Here is an 18,873-nt window from a genome sequence, read left to right as displayed (position 1 = left end):
CTTAGGTATTTGGAATAACTGTGACTTGGTGTGCAATCTTATAACTGTCTGTCATAAATATGGGACAATCTGATGAACAAATGTTATCATGCCTTCAAATACAGTTACTGAAAAAATATTCTGTACATGGGCCATTTGGCATTATGGAGCTGTCTGCTGTCTCTAGTTCACTGAGGGCATTTGTTTATCTTCTACTCTGTTCCAGGTTTTCTCAGCCCTCCCTGACTGTATGTGCAAGGTGTGGGAAATCATCAATGATTTTTGGTGCTGCACAGCAGTTAGAAGTATAAACCCCTGTCTATATGAAACCTTGTGTTATACACATACCCTCACACAGGACTTGAAGTGATGGGGCACTGAAAGGTCCTGTCATCTTTTGACCTGCTATGAAGATTAGTGGGGACCCGGTTTCTCCTCCTCATCCATCTTGAGATTGTGTTTGCCTGAGATGTATGCAATATCCATAGCTTATAATTAAATGGATGAGGTTTTAAAACAGTCCAACAGTCGCATCTCCAGTGGGACTTCTTTCCATAGTGTGCACTTTTACATGCTGTGCAATGCAATTTAAGCCTCTTGCCTACCTCGTTGTTTTATAATTATGCCTATGCATTATTTACATATGTCTCTGCAAACCCACTGTCTTCTAAAGGTTTTCCCATATAAGAGCTGATGTGAAATTCCATAAACATGCCTGAAAATGATAGACAAAGGCATGGAATATAGATTTTACAGCCTTTTTACTGTGTAGGTCCTTTGGCTTTTCAGAGAGAGAACAGACTAGGCGCTGACTACACAGTTGAAGATTTCAGTACACTGAAAATTCAGCTGCTGAGGAAAGCATCATTCTCACTGCATCACTGGAGTAAGCATACTTTAAGTATGTTACAGCTTTTAGCAGTATTGCTGGGGTTCTATTCTGTTCCTTTATCTCAGCTAGTGACTCATACTGCAGTGCAACTAGAGGCATCACATTCCCATCACCTATCAGCTTATTATTCAGGACAAAGTAATTGTTGTTGGCATGTTAAAATACTCCACCGAGTACTTCATACTTCATTTATGAAATATTAGAATTTTCCTTTGAACCAAATCTCTTCAGCCTAAATCAGCTTAGTATGTCCATGAAATCCCCCTGGCTCTCTTATTAATGTTATTTCTAATAATACATTTTTTTGTTCTGCTGTTTTTGTAACAGCTGGCAGGATGTGTGTTTGCAATCCCAAATTTTATCTGAAGGTGCATTTCTACAACATCAGAAGATAAACAGCACTGGAACCTTGTAGAACTTTCCAGTCTGCCTTCAGACTGAGATTTGCTAATGGAGTATGTTGCTAGAAGTAGAAAAAGGTTTTCAGCAGGACTGGTAGGTTAAGAACAGAAGCTGGGAGATTTGAACCAAGTGTAATAGTGAGTTTCCTAGGAAAACTAGAAAGTGCCTTTCCCCCCCCCGCTTTTGATTAGATTTTCTATGTAAAATTCATTGTTTATATTTAAGTTTAACTTCTGTTGTTTCTATTTTTGCTTGAAAATTTCTGGAATCTTCTGGTCACTGAAAGTATGAAAACTAATTTTCTTATAGAATATATATTTTTTGAAGTGGCTTATCTTTGTTTGTGACAAGGTTAATTTAACTGGTTATACCAATAATCTATTTGATGACTTTTATTATGCTAGTATCTGCAGGCTATAATTAAAGGGATTTCAGAAATAATAATTTTCCCAGATATTTTGCTTTCTTAATGATAACATATAACAGGAGAGCAAGACCAGCAAATGGCAGCAAGTAAGATGCAAAGCAGACACAGTAGCAAATCTCATTATGTGTTCACACAGATAGTAATGTCCAACATGTTTCTACAACATTTCAGAAATGTTCTGCTTTCGAATGCATTCATTCATCAGTATCTAGTTAAGTTAACTCCATCTCTCAAGACATGCTACTGTTTTGCAGGGACTGGCTTTCATAATGTGCAGCTTAATTACAGCAAGATTCTGCTGTGACATTGAGGCTTTTTTTTTTTCCATTAACTGCCACTAAACCTCTGTGACTGGCCTAGTAATATTCTGTCAGTCTGCATGTTTCTACCAAGCATGCTTTATTTCATTATCTCTTAAATTCTTTTTAATACATATGGAACCATTGTCCCAGGACCTACTCCTGCTTTCATATTAATGAAGCAAACTGGAGCAGGTTTTAATGTGTTTCTTCTGTAAGTTAAGCTGTATGACTGGAGAAACCTGTGAAGACTTTAGTTTAAATCTAGTAAGTTAGCCTGTTTAACGTATCAGTAGCAATTAAATAGTCAGAAAAAAATGAGGCAAAACTTCTAACAAAATATTCTGCTCTTTTTTTGGAAATGGCCTCTTCATGCACAACATGTGCAGGTGACAAGGTTGATTTAACAGTGAATGAAAGGCAAAAAGGCATGTATTATAAAACTGCAGTTTTTCTCTATGTATCACCTTCCCACATCCAGTAACTAAGCAAGCAAGGTAAAACGATTGTTTAAATGGAAGTTTCCATTAAATCCTATCAATGTTTCTTCTGTTTTAGGCATGAAACAGCTGTGAAAGTATACTGAAACTGAGGCAGAGTTTTTAGTTCACCAAGCAAGGACAGGACAAGTCTAGAAAGTATGAAGTAGGATTTGTGTATCCTTTGCGTTTAGAAAATGCTGGAGAAAGAGACAGTTGGAACAAAACCATTCTCCTTTATAATAGCCTTTTAATTCAGAAATGCTTCACTAATTACAATTTTATTGTGTTAGATTTTTAAATGCATTTTTATTAAAGCAGCTTGATAAAGAGTATTCTTACACATTTCTTAGAGTATCTCTGTAGGCATTCTGTCTTGAATGACTGAAGAGTTTCTTCTATTTCACTTCATCTAGCTGCTGACATTTAAAAAAAATTAATTTTATAAAATTTTTATTTTTATACTTTTAGAATTTTAATTGTTCATACTGTTGTCTGTCTGTAGAATTAAACTGAAAACTTGCTACAGTTCTTCTGTGGTGGGAAGACAGTCTTGGCTATGTTTGCATCAGCCTGGTTAATGAGAAGTCAAGTTTTGTCAGCACTGAAGAATGGAGCTACAAATTTAGAAACTAACCACAACTTTTTGGATGCAAACTGATTGACAGGGCTGGCAGGTATTTCCTTTGGTTACAGTCACCAAGAAGTGGTCTGTTACTAGCTAAGAACTAGAGTACTTCTGGAAAAGAAGGTCACAATTTTGCTTGTTTTTTGTTAGGATTTTGAATTTTCAAACAGAACTAAGATGCCTGAAGTTACTCTCTTGCTTCGAAGTGTACAAGTCACACTTTAATGATCATTTTATAATGACTGAAGTGTCTACTCAGAAACCAGTGGAGGAGAATATGCACGTACATGTGCACACATACACTAAAGCAGCGACTCCCAAATCTTTATGAACCATCCCCATGGTCTGTGCCACCATCACCGTTCAATTGTTTTCTTTGCCAGCCCCCCCCCCCCCCCCCCCCCAGTGCTACCTTTTTGCTCTTTTGCATATTGCCGGATTTCTGCAGTTACATTATTGTTTGTCCTTTCTTCTTTCCTGTTGCTCCTTTTATCCCCATTTCATAGATCCACAGGACTGCTTCTCTTTTCCTGTTGAGCCCACAGTACAGGCCTAACTTAGATGTTAATATACCTCACCAGCTGGGAAATGCAGTATCAGAATACAGAGTTAAAATATAGAATCTTATAGTTTCCAGCTTCTCTGTCATTAATTCTTCAATCTGGAGCATTTTTTTTTCCTCTTTCACTGTGCATTTTTGGATACAAAATGTATTAGAAATTCACTTAAAGGTAGTTTTGAGTAAATCAGTTTTGCCTTAACTGCCAGTAAGCTTGTGAATGAAAAGCTTTCTGTTTGTTTGTGGCTTTTGTTTTTCCCCCATCCCCTTGTGCAAACAGATATACTGGGGAAACCAATTACTGAGGTCAACTTTGTGATGTTTTAAAATTGTAAAATATATTGTAAGAATTATTTGTAATTGTCTTATTGCATTTGTTGTTAATGCATTTGTTTAAATTTCCTATATTTTTTATAATGGAGGTTTTGGATTATCAGTTTGGTAATAACTTTTAACTGCACTTCTACTTTATTATCAAATGTCTCCCAACCGTCGCTAGTTTGAACATTGGTTTGGCGTTCTCTGCCACTGCCTTTCTCTCTGTGTCAAAAATACAGTAGCTATGGATCAGACAAATAAGGATGGTTGTGAGGGGCACCTGGTGAAGGTAGACTGGAAAACAAAGTCATGTGGAATAACCCACAACTGGAGCTAGGCACTCTGACTGCTAATTTGTTCCTTTCCTTATTGGTGAATTTTAATGAAAAGGCTGATGTTTGCTTTTCTGTTTTCTATTTATAAGTATGTGAACACCAGATGCAGAAATTCAGTATCATCCTCCTGTTTCCATGTTTGGAAAAAAAAAACAAAAAACAAACCCAGCTGTTCTCATTTTGTTCACTAGTGTGAGCAAAACTATCTTTTTAACAACGAGCAGCACTGGTTAAGAATTTCAGTGGATATTTCTGACCTATTGTCCTGGTTTCAGCTGGGATAGAGTTAATTGTCTTCCTAGTAGCTGGCTGCGTGGTGCTTAGTTGCTGGCTGTGGTTAAACCACGACACCTATGCCCTAAATTGGTTTACTAGCTAGCACAATTAATATCATATTACGAATGATAGTCTACTAGTGTTTTTGTAGATATACTGGAAATATCATCTGTTTTGGCTATGATAGATTAGTTGCTTAGTAAAACAGAACTGCAATCTTGAGAAATACACAAAATAGATAACTGAAAATCTAGGCATTAGTGCAGTTACATTGAATGCAGCATTTACTAGCTCTGGAAAGCTCAACCCAATTAACTGTAGTAACCTGGTAACAACATGTCCATCTCTCTCTCTCTCTCTCTTCATGATAAGGATCTATCTTCATGATCCAAACAGATAAATTATTAGTAATGTTAACAGGAAAGCTATCATGGCTGATCTGAGTAATGTCTATTGAAATGATGGAATACTTTTCCTCATAAGTAGTTGATTCTGATTTTCTGAAAACTCAAGCACAGTTATTGACATCTTTTTCATTGTGTTCATGTCTTGCAGGGTTCTTCATGGCCTTGACACCTAGCAGGACTTTCCCTGAATGAAAGAAAGCCTGGACTCTGGGATACAACTAAGGTGTACCTGTATTCTGTCTCCCAGGTAATGCTTTTCACTCATGTCTTAAAATAACATAAAACTGTCCAATCTGTACTCATCAGTTTTGTTGTAAAATGAATGCTGTCATATTAGATTTTGTCACGAATCTGAAAATCACTTCTCTGACATAAATTTAAGAATTGTGTTTTCATCTCTGTAGTGTTTTAGGAAAAGATTTAGTAGTTCAAATTATATGTTAATTATTGACTGAATGCCCAACTTGCAGACTTGTAATTTGTTTGTTTGTATATCATACTGTATTCCTATCTTCTGTACCTATGTGGCATTATGCCTTTTCGTATAACCTGCCACTGTAGTGTAGGTGCCTTTTCAATTGTTAGGTTGTATCATGTCACCAAGCTGAAGTAGACTCACAAGAAACTTTGTGTTCTGTTTTTCAGTAAAACTTTTATTCTGTTGGAATTCAAAAACATTGCCAAAAATTTGTTTCTTGACTTGATAAAGATTTGCCAAGTGATGAAACATGACTTTATATGGTAAAGGTAGTGATATTTTTTTAGCTCTTTACTTGCTTTTCTTCCAAGAGTATTGGGTTGTACTGCGAAAAATAGTAAGCACTAGTATTCACGTTTTATGTATGTGGATACAAACCCAAATGATCAATAGGGGAGTAGTGATAGAGTGGGCAATGGAACCAAGCCCCTCTCTGACCGCTCCACTCCACTGGATTTCCTTTTGGGGGTGACAGTAATGTTAAAATTTCTTTTCTGTCGTTTTGTAATTGTCATCCCCTCCCCCCAACAAATTACAATAAATCTTTGCAAAGTTGTGATTCAAGAACAACTAGAAATTGCATGTGCAGTGGCATGCTAATGTGTTGCTAACCCAGACTGGCGTATACACGTTGTGTGTCTCTGTCAGTATGGCAGACAGTAATTTAAAAAAAAAAAAAAAAAAAAAAAGAGAGACACTTCGCATGTACCCTTCTATCTAGGTACCTTTCTTCCCAAAGGCCCTACACAGTTTAACCCTCTTAACCCTGTGAGATAGTTGTTTGGGATTTGTATTCTCTTCACTGGTGTTTGATATGTAGCCCTGGAAATGAATTGGGAATTTAGGGAAATGCAGCTTTTAGTGGCCTGAGCGAGGAAAGGAGAAACACTTCACCGTAGTATGAGTCAGGACACAAAGATCTGTTTCTCTTAGCTATTTACTTTTACCAGAGGTAAATTCTTTAAAATTATAGAACTCTGAACACTGTTTAAGAGGCCCTTTTGTGAAATTTCTCATCCATCTAATACAAGAGAGAGCTACTCGACTGGGAGATATTGCAGGTATTGTGTGTTTAACTGCATTCAAAGTACTCCCTATGCGTTGCAGCTGACATACAAGATCGCTTCAGTCTTAAAAATGATGCAGTACTACAGTAATGCAACCATCTAAATCATAAATGCATATGAAAAGACAATACATTGCCAGAGATCCAGTTCTCTCACAAAACATGAAGAAACCATAGAGAAGCAGCTGCTGAAGAACACAAATACTGTTTAATACTACTAGTGAATGACCACTCCTGTAATAATACATTAAATCTTAGAAGCTTCATGTATGCTGCAAGATGCTATCACTTGAACCAGATAACTCAGACAACCAAATTAATCATCCTATTTTCTTTTTTTTTTTTTTTTTTTTTTAAGGGCTATAATCAGAGCTATTTGTGAGCCTTCAGACTCACTACTGGATAAAAGACAAGGCTGTTCTACCTCATTAATGAACTGAGGGCTGTAAACAATAGCCCAGTAAAGGATTCCTGAGATAGACACATCAAATTTAAGGGTTAATTTACTGCATAAATACAGCATTGACTGAAACTCTTACAGTGTGCAGGAAACTAGTCTATTTTTATGACTTAACCTTTACTGATCCACATCGGTTAATCAGCTCTATATTATGCAGATGCTGTTTATGTTTATAAAGATATAACTGAATGTCCTTGGTACTAATATTAAAGATGCAAGATTTTTGGATTCTGGTTTTAATCATATTCCTTGATGGGTGATGTTTTCACCTCTTGGACGAGGCTAGCTAATCTATTTACTTCCTACTGAGAGGACTGTTGCTACAATACAGTGACTCAGCTAATCTAAATTGTTGACTGTTCTGCCTGAATTTGAAGCTTTTCCCTGTATATGGAACCAAAACATAGGATTTTCTTTGAAAATATGCAGTCTCAAAAGAAAATTCATTTTAATTACACATAAAACTAGGTAATTTCAACTACTTTGTCAAATTCTGTGATGAAGCTAGATTTCTTGCAAAATGTAAGCATCTGACTTTTCCTGTTGCTCTTGTTGCCTTCTATTTAGCATTAATATTTATGCATGGATTTTTGGTGTGTGAAGAAGCAGCTTATGGAAAGCACCATGAGTCCTTGACAGAAAGTTAAAATTGCCGTGCACACAGGACAAACGCAAAATATTTTTCTATAAATAAAATTTTAGGCATTGAAGTAAAAATTTCCCCCATAGCTTTCATAGTTGGCAAAAATGATGCTGTCTCACAACTAACTATCGTTTTAGGATTCCTACTGTAGAGTAATCCCCCCGTGTTTTCACAATGAGTTCCCTTGTATGCTATAGCATAGAACAGCTGTTGTGGGAGGAGGCAGCTCTCATACTGCAATGTTCTCCTGGAAAATGTCCTGCCAGCTGTCAAAATTATTTATTTACTTATTTACTGGGGGAGGGAAATGAGTATAACTTGAATGTCTCTCCTTGTCGTAACAGATGGCTGAGAAAGAGGTATGCCCTTGGAGTCATGCCCACATTTCTGGATCAGAGCTAACATCAGTGAAATAAGTCAGCTAAATGCATTTTGAATAAGATATAATATCTTGCTTTAAGAGAAAGTCTTCTTTAAGGGTTCTTATCTCAACTCTAATTCCCCATCTCATGACATTTCACTTTTTTCTTCCATGCTCTGGTTTGATTTTTCACTCACAAGCTGTAATAGTTATTCTGTGAAGGGGCAGGTGGTTAGGTTTTTCATCCCAGACCATTGCAAAATGCTTTATGTTCAAATCTAAATATAAGGTATTAAAGTGAACAGCTTAGAAGGAACTACAACCAAGCAAAGGTCAATGGCTGATTGTGTAATTTATAGATATATAAGGTTTGGGGAGTTCCATAATGTATTATATTATTTTAAACAAGCTCTAATATTAATCCCTATAAGCAAAGAAATATTGTGTAAGCAGGAACAATGTAACATAAAGTTTATGTACTTTATATTAGTTTTTTTATTTCACACTGAAAATAATAGGAATAAGAATATTTTAGCATAGCGCTTTTGTAAAGGATGGGAAAGGGAATTATTACGTAACTTCTTAAAAGTCTTACAGCCTTTCTCAGTGTCAAACATCAGAGATTATCTCTTGCTGTTTCAGTTCTGTAGAAGAAAAAGAATTAATCTCGAAACCCCAAAATGGTTCTAAGAAATCAAATGCTTAAAGTACAATTACCCTTAGAGTGATTTAAAACATATGATTAGTGTAATGCAACTGCATGATGAAATAGCTATAATGTATTAGAAGTTAGAAAGTCTTCCTGACTTGCTAAGACATTCAAATCTTGATAAAGAAAGACCTAAACCTGTTGTTCTGTCTTGCACCTTCTTCTTTTAGTCCTATTGATTTCAAAGAGCATATTGGAAAGGAGATTTCTTTCAGTTTTCATTCACTCATGGTCTCTGAAAGGACTATAGCACTTAATGAAACAGATAAAATCTAAAAATTGATGTGACAGTTTTAAGAGTAGTTACAGCACATTAACAACCATTGCTTTGAGTTCAATTCACAACATCATATAAACATGTCACTGTGATGCACTATTCTTCTTGGCAATACAAAAATATATTGGGTTGTCGTGGTTTAACCCCAGCCAGCAACTAAGCGCCATGCAGCTGCTCGCTCACTCCGCCCTGCTCCCAGTGGGATGGGGAGGAGAATTGAAAAAAAGAAGTAAAAGTCATGGGTTGAGATAAGAACAGTTTAATAACTACAGTAAATAATAATAATAGAATATAATAATAGTAATGAAAAGGAATATAAAAAAACCAGAGAGAAATAAAGCCCAAGAAAATATAAGTGATGCACAATGCAATTGCTCGCCACCTGCTGACCGATGCCCGAGCAGCGATCCGCCCCTCCTGGCCAACTCCCACGGTTTCTGTACTGAGCATGACGTTCCATGGGATGGAATATCCCTTTGGCTAGTTTGGGTCAGCTGTCCTGGCTGTGCTCCCTCCCAGCTTCTTGTGCACCTGCTTGCTGGCAGAGCATGGGAAACTGAAAAATCCTTAACATGTTGCTAAGTAGCACTTAGCCTAACTAAACCAGCAGTGTTTTATCAACTTTATTCTCACACTGAATCTGTACCAGCTACTAAGAAGAAAATTAACTCTATCCCAGCTGAAACCAGGACACGGGTAGCTTGGTATCCATATTTTGTATAGCTGTTTTCAGATATTTTTAACTAGGAACATCATAAAGATTTGCTTTTAGAAAGCATTCAGACATGTATTTTATGTCCAACTGATTATTAGTGGCTTCTACATCTAAGAGGAAAGTAGAACATATGCTTGAGATTGTGCTGCAATATTGCTTAGTCTTTATGACGAGTCCAGCAAGTATGGACCAGAACAGAGCTTTTTCTCAATTGTCTTGTGAAATTAGGAACCTCTGAAATAGAAGGTTTTCTCATTAGGGGGCAACTAAAGCAGCTGCGCTTCTTTAGATGGTCATATATTTATAGTGATGTAGGCCATAAGACTATTTCAGGGCATAAATGATCATTATACAGATGATGACAGAGTGCTTCCCTCAATACAGAACTTGCTACAGAATGATTTTTACAATATTAAATTTTCTTAGTAGTAAAGTTACTCTGGTTAAACACAAAATGAAAATTACCTGATAACAGCAAGTACCTTGGACTACTATTTATTGTGTGCTCTATTGGACAGATTTAATCAAGAATTTACCACAAAGTTATCAGCTGGTACACAGTCAACTCCAATGCAAGAGAAGTGTCCTTTCTCACTTGGCCTTACTCTGCGGTTATGTAAAAGGACGTTCAGGCTTTTAAATCTTTGTAAAGGAGAATCCATGTAAATTCTACATATTTGTGAAAAGAGAAGAGGATCTTTTTTGGCTATTCATTGTACAGTAGTTTGTCCAATTCACATGATTTTTAATGAGCAACAAGGCAAACTGTTTCACAGTACAATACACTATAGTAAACTTATTCTTTAGATTTTTCAGATCACTTGCCCTCTTTTTTTTTTTTTTCCTTCCTCTCTTGATAGGCTAAAAATTCTTAAGCATAATTTTCATTGCATAACAAATGGATGATATAAACTCATTACAAGCTACAAAATAGAAATAATTTTCTGAAGAAACCCATGAACTGAGACGTGACAAAACCTATGTAGAATGTTGAAAAAGATTATAATAGTGTATTTGGCACCATTGCAAGAAGTGACACAAAAGACGCCTAACAGCTTTGAATATGGGGCTTGCTGCTTTTAATCACAGTGAGAATGACCGAAGTTATGTGAATCTCTGTAATGCTTATGGGCACACATTCAGTCTCTGTGTTTTAAAAATAGTTTTTAGGAATTAATAAGTCTTAACTGCTGAAAAAACCAAAAAATGTCTAAAAATGTTTTAGTAACGTGTTATCTTCAGTGCTGTTGTACAAAGGTATGAGAGCCACAAGCGTTCAGGTTAAAAAGCAGTTTATATACATTTGAGGGACAGAAGTCAAACCACAGGTTTAATATGAACTTTTGTTATCTTGATCATGGAATTTATTGTGTATTTCCTTAATTAGGAGTCCCAACTCATTTAGTTTTGATTTATAAACAATGATGTAGTTAGTATTTGTGACTTGTCTTCTAGGAGATTATTTGTGACTGAAATGTTGACATCTGGTAATAATTTGAAAAAGAATTTAAAACTGAGTACTTGTGTTAGTTTTGAGGCCTGCACTGTTTTGTACACAGTGTATTAAAGGTAGTAAGTCAGAATGCAGTTTTGCTGTAAATGACTAAAATTTTCTTCTATATTAAGGTCTTAAACTATAAAGACTGACGGAGAGAAGTTTGTCTTCCTACATTAGACTTGCCAGAAATTTTGAATTATCCTCTGAATACAGTTGTTCCTACAAACTGTTTCTTTAATAAGAATAGAAATCATAGGTGCATATTTCCACACTTTTCCTGAGAATCTCTGATTCTCAACCTTGCAGCTGAAGTCCTAGTATTACCATGTATTTGTCAGTAAAGATATATGTTATACTGTGTTCTTTTGTATTACATAGAAATATGGCCTTCATGTTTTGAAAGTGAATTTTAAAAGACAAGTGTATGTCAAATAGGATGCTCTATACTTTGAGCTGGCTTCCACTGTGGCCAAGGAGGGATGATAGTATTTTGCCAGCAGAATATAGTCAGCTGATTGCTAATCATAAGTTCCAGTTTTGTTGTAAAAGTGAGAAATACAGTGACAGCTAAAGGGTCTATGAACCAAGTAATCCTGAAGTAATTTTTTTTTTCTGTGTCCCCCCCCCCCCCCCCCCCCGTTTTTATCTGGAGGATATTTCAGTCTTTTAGCTTTTAGGATATGGCAATTTGAGAGATGCTGTATGCATGCATTTACATTGGAATGTGGGATGACTTTTGCTTCATCACTTGGCCTTATTAGAAAACTGCATCAAATTCTGTTGTATTCACAATTCTTCAAGAAATGTTTGGGAAAGGCCATTCTGAAGGCATAGTTTATGTAACTCAGTAACTGGAATAATTACTTTGTACCATTTTGCCTAATTTTATTGCTTCCAGGACTGAGATATGAGGTTTTGATATTGCGGTATAGAAAACTATACAGCATACTCAAACTTCTAAAATAGTGAAAATGCATGTAATTATATCTGTACATATATATGTGTCTATGTGTAAACATACATGCAATAATGTGTAAGATTTACATTGTATTGTTTAACTTTTACTTATAAAGTTGTGTTTTCTTTTAATTCTTTATATTGCGGCTGACTTTTTTAATGTCTTAGTTTATAAAATAGATCAGCATTCATTGATAATGGTGAGGTGAAAGGTAATTTTTGAATCCTATGCATATTGCATAGTACTGGCTTTTAATTTGAGGAAAAAAATTAGTAACAAAGGATAATTGTATTATTTAGCTCATGTGCTGTCATCCTTTCAATTCTTTGCTCGTGTTGCACGTTAATGACTTACCAGGTTTTCACATACGTGGTATTCAAAATTAATTTGTGGTAACGAAAGCAGCCAATTAATTAGGTAAATGTGCATTTGTCTTAATCATTTGATAAGTCATTTAAAAAGAAAATTACAGTTTTATTGTGAAGGCCAGATTGGATGTAAATGCCACATTTTATTTGCTGCATTTCATCTAGAATTGTGATTTACAGTGTTTTATTCTTTTTCATTAGAAGCCAGTCCTGGATCTATTTTTCACTACATAACTGTGTTGCTGTTGATCTCACATTTATCTATTCAATCAATTAGAACATGAGTCAGAATGGTAGGACATTTACACTCTAAATTTCATAACATAAATAAAAAATTTGCAGAAGAAAAAAACCTTAAAAAACAGACTAAAACACTTCTGTGTCTGTTAAATTGAGTTTATGTATGATTTAGCTGGCAGACTTTTTGATCTTCAGAGGACGTTCATATACTGTTTAGCCTCTTATTTGGAGAATGAAAATTTTCTTTATAATTGTTGGGTTTTCTCTGATTAGGAAAATCTTCTGGTTTTAAGGGACAAAAAAAAGTCCATTCTTGTGTAAGCACAGTACCTCTGAGTGTATGCATATGTGTATCTAGTATACCTAGCTATATTGTTATAGCAGAAGAACATTTTTTGTCTTCTGTACTTTTTCTATAGCATTTGTATAGTATTCCTTCTTAATTTCATTCTGTAGATAGCAAAGAAAGTAAAGTTCTAAATTGCACTGTAGTAGGGAGAAATACCTTAAGTATAGCCTATGAGGAATTTATTTTTTTCTGGTTTTTAGAAATATGTTTATTCTTCAGTCTTGGTCAAATTCCATTGTATTTCTGTGGCTGTAAGTCTTATTTTTTTGTTACTTATAACATCTACTCTTTGTTCCTTTTCATAGTGGTGGTTCTCCTCAACAGTGAGAAATGTCCAAGTTTTGCTGATAGGGTTATCCCTAGATAGTATGTGTAGTTTGTAAACAGTTTGTTTAGAAGGATCTGTGTTTACTTATCTGCAAAACAGTAAATGTGTCTTGCTAGTTGAGACTGCTCTAGATTACAGGAAATCAGCAAACAAATGGATATAGAAACAATCTTCTGGATTGTGAGAGGAAACACTTCTCAATGAGATGCAAAGAAATAAACTACCTGTTTCCAAGACTAGTAGTATAATAAAGACTATGGTTTCAAAACCAACAGAATAGAAAACACAAGAAAAATAGCAGGTCATATAGGCATACCACATTTATTGCTGCATTCATCTAGAAATACAATGCCAGTAAACAGTATTTTAGATATACTTTAATATATGTATACTATCACATAAATTTAAGATATGTATTAAACATGCCTCTTTGTATATTCGTCAGTCCATGTGTGTAATTATTGATTTTTTTTCTATAAATTGTATTTAAAATTTAATTATTTAGACTTTTGTGGCTTGAGTTCTGAAACATTTGCAAGATTGCCTTCAGCCTTTAAAAAAGTTTAGACTGAGTAAGGCTTGGCTGTATTTGAGCCTTAATTACATGGTAAAAAGTGCTTGAAGTTCCTTTGTATTTGTATCAATGTATTTTAAAAAAATTTAAAAAAATTAAAGATCCTTAAAACACAGGATATACTGAACCAAAAAATCAGGTAACAGATATATTTATTAGTAGGATAATGGAAAAATAACTGTTCCTGCTATTATAACTTCAGATTTTGGAGTAGCAGCAAACTATTTTAACAGACTTTCATCTCCTGTAATCATTTATTTGGCCTACAGTTACCACTCATATGGATTGTAGCCTGTCTGTTTCTATTACCAGTTGTTCTTATGTCACATACAGAATTTTTTTTTAACTTCCTCTTTCATTTCGGCAAGCATTATTCATCAGACTAAAAAGCCCTCTTCTGCAGTATGAATTTACCCATGTTCAAAGCTTGCAAAGGTAAAAGTCTAGTCTCTAATAAATTATGATTTATTACATAAATTGTCATGGGTTTTTTGATAAGATTTAATCGACTGCTGAGCACAGAGGATGTATAATATAGTACATAATTTTCTTTTCAGGAATGCTATGTGGTTTCAAATTTAAGGAAATACTGCCAGAGTCTTTGGCTTTTGTACTGACAAAGAGACAAAATGTACCTTTTGACATTGGCACAAGTTAGTTCAGTTCAGTCACTGAGCACTTTGGAGATTACAGCATTTCCTCATGTCCCTGCTGTCCTTCCTTTGGGGTAGCTGGGAGCAGGTGAGAAGCTTCTGTCGAGGGAGCACAGAGGCTTGAGTGGCTCTTAGCTGCTCTCCGGGGGCAGGAGCGGGAGCAGAGGAGGTTGCTTTTTGCTACCTCCTTACATACTGTTACAGCCACCGGGTCTTCTCTGAATGCTAGAAGAATTAGTACAGTGTATTTCTTGCCAATACAGAACTGTTTGAATTGGTATGCTTATAAAATGTGAAATTACTAAAGGCCAGATAAATATTTACTAACCTGACATAAATAAAACAGAGTGCCCTTATGTTTTAATACATTTACTGAACAATTTTGCATAGCATCCTGCAAATATTTTCAGTTACTATTTCAAGTTATGTTTTTTTGTGAACTTTCTGTAAATTGGAAGTCAAATTCAAACATGATTCAAAACACACATAGGTAGGCATACGAGAAGAAAATTATCTTAATACCAAGGGAAGAGTCTAGGTACTAAAAACTTAGGTGTTTAAATGACCATCCGACAAAAGACAATTCTGATTAATTTGTGTTCTCTGTTAATGTTCATAAATCAAAACGTGACAGCCTAGATTTGGGAAGGGAGGATCAAGCTGATTTTGTGTCCTTTCTAAAGCAATAACTGAAGCAGTTACTTCCCGGTGTGCCTATTTCTGTCATATCTTCATATGGTTTAACTGTACTTGTGCCACCTTGGACAACAAAATGTAAGGAAGATCAGAAATAGAAAGCTGACATGTTTTTGCTTTAGGGACATTGTAACAGCAGGAGTGCTGGGAGAATTCAGTGAAGCTGTCTAATGAAACTAAGTGGAAGTGCACTAGTTAGGATGCTTCATCCTTTCTTTTTCTTTGTTTCTTCAGTTTGCCAACACAACCAATCCCCAGTAATTTGATTTTTTTTTTTTTTTTTTGCATTGTGATTTCAATGTTAGGAAACAAAACTGGATTTAAAATTGCTGTTGTAATCTCTGATTTGATATTGACTCTTTTTGTCATTTAACATACCAGCGATTCAGTAGTCTCACTTCCTAATAGATGTAATCATGTTGAATTACCTCACAACTGTGTCGTGAGGTGTTGAAGTATCATGAATAGTAGGTTGGACAAAAAGTGCTGTTCTTTTTCAGGCACAGTTTTGTGTACTATTAAATTTAGCAAGCTCCCTGTAATATTCTACTGATACTCTTCGAACAAAGTCTTCCATTCACAGTAACAACAGTAGTACATGAAGAACTCTGCTTTTTGTTTTGTTCTGCACTAGGGACCAAGTTCTTTGAGACTTTGACCAAATTCAGTTGCCAGTTGCCTTAGTGCAGTTTTGAATTTATAAGGTTGTTACATTGTTACTTTATGGGATGGTTTTTTGTTTTTTGGTTTTTTTTTAAAAAAGTATGAAGTCTAGCATTTGAGGATGATTGATCGATATTTTTTTCAATTTTAGTCAGCATAGTGGTAATGTAAAGATGTTTAAAAAAAAAAACCAAAAACCAAAACACACACAAAACCCCCCCCACAAAAAACCCCAAGTACAAATTTCTGAGATGCTCATAGAGAAGAGACAGTGCATTCAAAATGAATAGTGTAAACCAGGAAATACCTTCTATTCTAGCATTCTGTGTAGCCATAATATCTTCTGAGTGCACAGGGTAGGTGAACAAGGCTTCTGCTACTTAGCCAAACATCTATCAGTTTGTGAAACCATAAAGGGCAGCCGTATCAGAGAGTCTGTTGGCCATGATTACAATTAGAATCAGTCCGTTTAAGTAATTGTTTGGCTGGACTGAGAATATACAAGTACTACAGATAGGAATCGGATTTCACCAATCAGAAAACAAAAGTTTTCCACACAAATATGTTAACAGGGATAGATCTGGCATTGCTGAAATCTGAGCAGCCTAACCACTCTGTTTAATCATTTTTTTATTTCATTTTATAGTAATGGATCCTGACATTCAAATTGCTCCCTATAATTTCCATTTGCTACATGTATCTTGACTTCATAACAAAGAGTGCAGCTGACACTGAAGATAGATTTCAGCCCTGTAATAGAGAACTGGTTAATAATTCTGTTAAGGTGCACAGCAAAATGTGGCACAGTTCATTCTGCTGTGGTTAATTTGGCTCTGCAAGACTGATTTTTGCCAGTAAAACAAGCAGGTCCTGAGTATGTATAGGAAGCAGTCTGTCCAATGGCGGGTGTTTTTATACAATCACCCTTCTTAAAAAGTCTAAATATCATTTTTCACTATCAGACTGGTTAAGAGTGTTTTTCAGTAATCTCTTTACAGGGAAGTGAGTTTATATTGCATAAAAACTCAACTTTTGAAAAGTATAAACAGTCTCTTTTTTTACTTCGGCCTCCTGCTTTTTAGATGAAAAGGGAGGGGGGGATTGTTGATACAACCATTCAGGTGAGGAGGAATGAAACAATTCTTCAGTCTTGTGACTTTTATCACTTTTGCACATGTAATATCAGTGCAAATGGTACATGTGCACTTGCCATGGTGAACTGCAATATTCCAGCTCTTGTCTACAAGTGACTTCTGTGTCATGTGTTGTAGATGATTTAACTTGTGATGTTGTGCTTACGTACAAGCTTTTTAGAAATATGAATAGCCCCAATGTATCTTACCGCTACTGAGAGAAAATTGTTCTCTCTAGACCCCACTAGACCTAAATTTATCTAGATATAAGTGCAGTTCTACAACTTCTCTGGCAGCATGGGCCACGGGTTGGTGAAATGACAGGGACGTTCCAACTGCAGTCGTAGCCCAGGATGGTTCCACTTGTTTAAACTTCCTGTGCCCTTAATGCAAAAAGCTTTATCTGTACGTGGCCTATATTGTGGCTCGGCCGAGTGAGCATTTCCCCCCCCCCAATGTGTCTATGCTGTTTAAAATGTAAGAATGTTTTAATAGCCTTGATATTTTATTTAATTTCCTGTCATAATATATGAACGTTTCTAAATTCAGTGATTCATTAAAGAATCCTATGCAGTTCTACCTTTGAACATGTAAACTTTAAACTGTGAAAGCATTAGCATCAGGAAAGCTTTATCAAATCTCTCACTTTAAAAGAAATTGCTGCATGAATTTGCTGTGTGTAATCTTGGACCACCTGTTACATGCAGTACGGCCTGTAGAGATGAACTGCGAAATGATTTGCAGTTATGTGTTATCTTGGATAAAAGCGTATGTCATACAGTAAAGGCTGAGTTACGTGTTTTATGTTAAAATGTTAATTCTCTCAGGGGAAAGAGAATCCAAATTACTCTTAAAGAAAGCCTACTTTTTTTGGATATGAAAGCGTACCCCTAAGTCTCCATGACGATGTAAAATCGCCTGATGCTACACAGCACTTGACCTTCATTCAACTGTTTTTCTAAATTAAAAAATAAATACCACCACCACTGTTTGTTAGTAAGAGGCTTCATTAATATTTGGGGGGCTGTAAATGTGGCAGTGCCTGTGCCTCCTCTTGCAGGCGCAGCAGCGCTTCGCGCTGGTCTCCGCGGTTGCTAACGCTCCCCTCGCAACGCTGCCGTGGTTACGCTGCGGGCAGCTGCCGGAACAAACGATCCTCGGGCCGGAGATTTCTTTATGAACTGCGGCTGTTGCTAGCAGCGTGAGGTGAGCCGGCACAGGGCTCTTCCCCGCCGTTTTCTCCCTCTTCACCTTGACGGCGACGCCAGCCGTTGTTGCGCTGATGAGCGCTGAACACGACCGCAGCCCGCTCCGCTGTGAGCGCCGCTTCTGTCCGTGCCCCGCGTTACTTGTTGCGGAATGGGGGCAGTTAGCGTCTGGGCTACAGAGGGAAATTGACGCCACGGCTCGCCCGGCCTCCTTCCCTGGCTCCGGGGCTCCACGTCGCCGGAGCCAGGAGCCGCCCCCCGCGCCTGCGGTCCGCCGTTACCGAGCGGGCCGTCGCTCGGCCCTGCCCCAGCTCGGCGGCCGCGGCACCGCGGGCTTTTCGCTTTAGCGAAGGCGCCGCCGCCGGCCGCTCGCTCGGGCTGCGACCTCCGGCCCCGGGCGCTGAGGAGGGACCGGCGGGGCGGGAGCGAGAGCCCGTGAGGGCGGCGCGGCCCGCCGCTCTCCGCAGCCTGGCCGCCCGCGGCTGCCGCCTAGAG

General features: G+C 36.8%; 1 long non-coding RNA gene across 1 annotated transcript in view; it reads left to right on the top strand.

The window, feature by feature from the left end:
- The window catches only part of LOC121232487, a 52,188-nt gene extending 37,727 nt beyond the window's left edge, over window positions 1-14,461 (top strand). Inside the window, exons 3-6 of the long non-coding RNA XR_005930999.1 lie at window positions 1,199-1,366; window positions 2,984-3,155; window positions 5,150-5,248; window positions 14,359-14,461. This is a non-coding gene — a long non-coding RNA (uncharacterized LOC121232487). The remainder of the gene's footprint in view (window positions 1-1,198; window positions 1,367-2,983; window positions 3,156-5,149; window positions 5,249-14,358) is intronic.
- Window positions 14,462-18,873: the final 4,412 nt, after the last annotated feature.

Source organism: Aquila chrysaetos, chromosome 20 (assembly GCF_900496995.4).
Source record: "Aquila chrysaetos chrysaetos chromosome 20, bAquChr1.4, whole genome shotgun sequence".
In the NCBI taxonomy this organism is placed as follows: Eukaryota; Metazoa; Chordata; class Aves; order Accipitriformes; family Accipitridae; genus Aquila; species Aquila chrysaetos.
This window is presented reverse-complemented; position numbering and strand designations above follow the sequence as displayed.